Genomic DNA, 6349 nt, shown 5'->3' on the forward strand with positions numbered 1-6349 from the left:
GCACTGCAGGTGAGGCAGGTGTTACTGGACTTGCGCAGAGAGAATTACAGTATGTACTGTACAGTAGATTTGGGTGTGTCATTTTGCACTGCCTCGCCTGCTGTGCACATGGGTTTGTCCATCTACTGTGGGGAGGATTTTGTCAGAGAGTGAAGCAGAGTAAGGGCATCAGTTCCTGCTGGAGCCTGTTCAAAAATACCCCTGCTTGCACGATACAGCCTCTTTATTTTGTCCTTTTTTTTTTTGACATTTGCAGCTCCAGAAGGCCTCCCTGCCGCCACCCAGGAGGAGAGGGCCACCTCTGCCCCCACCCAGCTGGAGGAGGAGTCTCTGAGCGCGGTTGGTAAGTATTGTACAGTATAACACCAGGGCTCTCACCATCTGTACCGGAAAAGTATTTTTGAACAGGCTCCAGCATGTACTGAGGCCCTTGTTCTTCTTCACTCTCTGACAAAATCCTTCTTGGATGGACAAACCCATGTGCACTGCAGGTGAGGCAGGTGTTACTGGACTTGCGCAGAGAGAATTACAGTATGTACTGTACAGTAGATTTGGGTGTGTCATTTTGCACTGCCTCGCCTGCTGTGCACATGGGTTTGTCCATCTACTGTGGGGAGGATTTTGTCAGAGAGTGAAGCAGAGTAAGGGCATCAGTTCCTGCTGGAGCCTGTTCAAAAATACCCCTGCTTGCACGATACAGCCTCTTTATTTTGTCCTTTTTTTTTTTGACATTTGCAGCTCCAGAAAGCCTCCCTGCCGCCACCCAGGAGGAGAGGGCCACCTCTGCCCCCACCCAGCTGGAGGAGGAGTCTCTGAGCGCGGTTGGTAAGTATTGTACAGTATAACACCAGGGCTCTCACCATCTGTACCGGAAAAGTATTTTTGAACAGGCTCCAGCATGTACTGAGGCCCTTGTTCTTCTTCACTCTCTGACAAAATCCTTCTTGGATGGACAAACCCATGTGCACTGCAGGTGAGGCAGGTGTTACTGGACTTGCGCAGAGAGAATTACAGTATGTACTGTACAGTAGATTTGGGTGTGTCATTTTGCACTGCCTCGCCTGCTGTGCACATGGGTTTGTCCATCTACTGTGGGGAGGATTTTGTCAGAGAGTGAAGCAGAGTAAGGGCATCAGTTCCTGCTGGAGCCTGTTCAAAAATACCCCTGCTTGCACGATACAGCCTCTTTATTTTGTCCTTTTTTTTTTGACATTTGCAGCTCCAGAAGGCCTCCCTGCCGCCACCCAGGAGGAGAGGGCCACCTCTGCCCCCACCCAGCTGGAGGAGGAGTCTCTGAGCGCGGTTGGTAAGTATTGTACAGTATAACACCAGGGCTCTCACCATCTGTACCGGAAAAGTATTTTTGAACAGGCTCCAGCATGTACTGAGGCCCTTGTTCTTCTTCACTCTCTGACAAAATCCTTCTTGGATGGACAAACCCATGTGCACTGCAGGTGAGGCAGGTGTTACTGGACTTGCGCAGAGAGAATTACAGTATGTACTGTACAGTAGATTTGGGTGTGTCATTTTGCACTGCCTCGCCTGCTGTGCACATGGGTTTGTCCATCTACTGTGGGGAGGATTTTGTCAGAGAGTGAAGCAGAGTAAGGGCATCAGTTCCTGCTGGAGCCTGTTCAAAAATACCCCTGCTTGCACGATACAGCCTCTTTATTTTGTCCTTTTTTTTTTTGACATTTGCAGCTCCAGAAAGCCTCCCTGCCGCCACCCAGGAGGAGAGGGCCACCTCTGCCCCCACCCAGCTGGAGGAGGAGTCTCTGAGCGCGGTTGGTAAGTATTGTACAGTATAACACCAGGGCTCTCACCATCTGTACCGGAAAAGTATTTTTGAACAGGCTCCAGCATGTACTGAGGCCCTTGTTCTTCTTCACTCTCTGACAAAATCCTTCTTGGATGGACAAACCCATGTGCACTGCAGGTGAGGCAGGTGTTACTGGACTTGCGCAGAGAGAATTACAGTATGTACTGTACAGTAGATTTGGGTGTGTCATTTTGCACTGCCTCGCCTGCTGTGCACATGGGTTTGTCCATCTACTGTGGGGAGGATTTTGTCAGAGAGTGAAGCAGAGTAAGGGCATCAGTTCCTGCTGGAGCCTGTTCAAAAATACCCCTGCTTGCACGATACAGCCTCTTTATTTTGTCCTTTTTTTTTTGACATTTGCAGCTCCAGAAGGCCTCCCTGCCGCCACCCAGGAGGAGAGGGCCACCTCTGCCCCCACCCAGCTGGAGGAGGAGTCTCTGAGCGCGGTTGGTAAGTATTGTACAGTATAACACCAGGGCTCTCACCATCTGTACCGGAAAAGTATTTTTGAACAGGCTCCAGCATGTACTGAGGCCCTTGTTCTTCTTCACTCTCTGACAAAATCCTTCTTGGATGGACAAACCCATGTGCACTGCAGGTGAGGCAGGTGTTACTGGACTTGCGCAGAGAGAATTACAGTATGTACTGTACAGTAGATTTGGGTGTGTCATTTTGCACTGCCTCGCCTGCTGTGCACATGGGTTTGTCCATCTACTGTGGGGAGGATTTTGTCAGAGAGTGAAGCAGAGTAAGGGCATCAGTTCCTGCTGGAGCCTGTTCAAAAATACCCCTGCTTGCACGATACAGCCTCTTTATTTTGTCCTTTTTTTTTTTGACATTTGCAGCTCCAGAAGGCCTCCCTGCCGCCACCCAGGAGGAGAGGGCCACCTCTGCCCCCACCCAGCTGGAGGAGGAGTCTCTGAGCGCGGTTGGTAAGTATTGTACAGTATAACACCAGGGCTCTCACCATCTGTACCGGAAAAGTATTTTTGAACAGGCTCCAGCATGTACTGAGGCCCTTGTTCTTCTTCACTCTCTGACAAAATCCTTCTTGGATGGACAAACCCATGTGCACTGCAGGTGAGGCAGGTGTTACTGGACTTGCGCAGAGAGAATTACAGTATGTACTGTACAGTAGATTTGGGTGTGTCATTTTGCACTGCCTCGCCTGCTGTGCACATGGGTTTGTCCATCTACTGTGGGGAGGATTTTGTCAGAGAGTGAAGCAGAGTAAGGGCATCAGTTCCTGCTGGAGCCTGTTCAAAAATACCCCTGCTTGCACGATACAGCCTCTTTATTTTGTCCTTTTTTTTTTTGACATTTGCAGCTCCAGAAAGCCTCCCTGCCGCCACCCAGGAGGAGAGGGCCACCTCTGCCCCCACCCAGCTGGAGGAGGAGTCTCTGAGCGCGGTTGGTAAGTATTGTACAGTATAACACCAGGGCTCTCACCATCTGTACCGGAAAAGTATTTTTGAACAGGCTCCAGCATGTACTGAGGCCCTTGTTCTTCTTCACTCTCTGACAAAATCCTTCTTGGATGGACAAACCCATGTGCACTGCAGGTGAGGCAGGTGTTACTGGACTTGCGCAGAGAGAATTACAGTATGTACTGTACAGTAGATTTGGGTGTGTCATTTTGCACTGCCTCGCCTGCTGTGCACATGGGTTTGTCCATCTACTGTGGGGAGGATTTTGTCAGAGAGTGAAGCAGAGTAAGGGCATCAGTTCCTGCTGGAGCCTGTTCAAAAATACCCCTGCTTGCACGATACAGCCTCTTTATTTTGTCCTTTTTTTTTTTGACATTTGCAGCTCCAGAAAGCCTCCCTGCCGCCACCCAGGAGGAGAGGGCCACCTCTGCCCCCACCCAGCTGGAGGAGGAGTCTCTGAGCCCAGACAGCTCTGATAGTGGTAATCATTGTTATGGTCACTATTTTCTACTATTATTTAACTGTATACTGTATGACGATACTTGATACAGTACGTACTCCATCTTTTACACACAGGACGCCTGGTGATTGATACCAGTGAGGAGGAGGAGGAGCAGGAGTTGCCCAGTGCAGATGGTAAGTACAGTATTGTACTGTACAACAGCACACCGCATGTACCGGATATTACAGTAATTGTGGGCCCAACATGTGTACTTAATCACATCTGTGGGCCCACCATGTGAACCCTCTAATACTGTACAGTACTGTACATACTGTACAGCAGGGGTGGCCAAACCTTTCCTCAAGATCTACAGTACCAACAGTTCATGTTTTTCAGGCAACCCGTGGATCTGTATAGTAGGAATGAATGCAGCAGGTTTGAAAATGTGACAGTTACTGTACTGTAGTAATGACTGCAGCTGTGCTCCAGCTTGGTGATATGGAAAACCTGGACCGTTGGTAGATCTTGAGGACCGGTTTGTCCGCCCCTGCTGTACAGCAAAGTACAGTACAGTACTTGTGGTGCCCACATGTGTGCCATATACTGTACTGCACAGTACTGTAACTGTGGGTCCACCTTGTGCAACGGAAAATACTGTATAGTACAGTACAGTATCTGTGGGACCGACATGTGTACTGTGTAACACCTGCTTCACTCTCTGGCAAAATCCTTCTTACTGTAGATGGACAAACCCATGTGCTCATCAGGGGCCAGATTCTATAAGCTTCAAAAGAGATAAGTTTCACAGTGATAAACAGCCAGCCAATCAGCTCCTGCCTGTTATTTTTCAAACACAGTCTGTGACATGGCAGGTAGGAGCTGATTGGCTGGCTGTTTATCACTGTGAAACTTATCACTTTTAAAGCTTATAGAATCTGGCCCCTGGTGAGGCAGTGTTACTATACAGTACTTGTGCAGTTAGATTTGGGTGTGTCATTTTGCACTGCCTCCCCTGCAGTGCACATGGGTTTGTCCATCTACTGTAGGAGGCAGAATAAGGGCATCAGTTCCTGCTGGAGCCTGTTGAAAAACACCCCTGCTTGAGATTATACTGTACAGTGTCTTTATTTCGTCTTTTTTGTACATTTGCAGCATCTGAAAGCTTCCCCCCCCACCTCGAGGAGAGGGCCACCCTCGCCGCCACCCTGCCGGAGCCTAGTCCAAGCGCGGTCGGTAAGTACAGTATTGTACAGTAGGTACTGTACAGTACTGGTGTAATGCTGTATCTGCACGCCCGATATTATTGTACGATTGTACTGTATGCCTTAATTTAAGGCATACAGTACAATCCGATTCAATGTGATTATCGCATCACATGCGCCCAAATTGTATGCGATGCGATTTTCCATACGATTCAACATACAGTAGAATTGTATGGGAAAAAGGGTCCATGTCATTGTGTGTACCTTATACGGTACCTACTGTACTGTATCTGGGGTCCAACCATGTGGCACATCTGGATGCCTCAGCCAAAATAGATTTTGGTGACCATAACACTGTACAGTAAATTACAATATGTTGCAAACTAACCTCTTTTTCTGTTCTTTTCTGCAGTCCCACCCATACACATGACCCTCCGCCCCCGCCCCCGCAGACCAACCGAACCATCCCACCCCAGGCCAGTGGCAGCTGGTAAGTACTGTACAGTACTGTACATTACTCTGATTTCATCTGGGACAGAGACAGCATGGAGTCACTGAAAAAGGGGCTACTGTACATGGATTATACTGTCCATACGACTTCCCCTCTCCTCCCAGCATGGCGACTAGGGTGGCCAATCCCGGGGCATTTTTTCAATCCCATGATTCGCTCCCCATTAAAAAAAAAACAAAACTCCCCGGCATCAGTTCCTGCTGGAGCCTGTTGAAAAACACCCCTGCTTGAGATTATACTGTACAGTGTCTTTATTTCGTCTTTTTTGTACATTTGCAGCATCTGAAAGCTTCCCCCCCCACCTCGAGGAGAGGGCCACCCTCGCCGCCACCCTGCCGGAGCCTAGTCCAAGCGCGGTCGGTAAGTACAGTATTGTAGGTACTGTACAGTACTGGTGTAATGCTGTATCTGCACGCCCGATATTATTGTACGATTGTACTGTATGCCTTAATTTAAGGCATACAGTACAATCCGATTCAATGTGATTATCGCATCACATGCGCCCAAATTGTATGCGATGCGATTTTCCATACGATTCAACATACAGTAGAATTGTATGGGAAAAAGGGTCCATGTCATTGTGTGTACCTTATACGGTACCTACTGTACTGTATCTGGGGTCCAACCATGTGGCACATCTGGATGCCTCAGCCAAAATAGATTTTGGTGACCATAACACTGTACAGTAAATTACAATATGTTGCAAACTAACCTCTTTTTCTGTTCTTTTCTGCAGTCCCACCCATACACATGACCCTCCGCCCCCGCCCCCGCAGACCAACCGAACCATCCCACCCCAGGCCAGTGGCAGCTGGTAAGTACTGTACAGTACTGTACATTACTCTGATTTCATCTGGGACAGAGACAGCATGGAGTCACTGAAAAAGGGGCTACTGTACATGGATTATACTGTCCATACGACTTCCCCTCTCCTCCCAGCATGGCGAC

At 48.7% G+C, this 6349-nt stretch overlaps 1 long non-coding RNA gene across 1 annotated transcript; it reads left to right on the top strand.

Annotated features, from left to right (window-relative positions):
* The first annotated feature begins 280 nt into the window (after nucleotides 1-280).
* LOC146030885 (uncharacterized) lies at nucleotides 281-1765 on the top strand. The gene is made up of 3 exons (XR_014456372.1): nucleotides 281-343; nucleotides 739-825; nucleotides 1702-1765. It is a non-coding gene; the product is annotated as an uncharacterized LOC146030885 (long non-coding RNA).
* The last annotated feature ends 4584 nt before the right edge of the window (nucleotides 1766-6349 follow it).

This window comes from Crinia signifera, chromosome 1 (genome assembly GCF_055691185.1).
Source record: "Crinia signifera chromosome 1, ASM5569118v1, whole genome shotgun sequence".
NCBI classification, from domain to species: domain Eukaryota; kingdom Metazoa; phylum Chordata; class Amphibia; order Anura; family Myobatrachidae; genus Crinia; species Crinia signifera.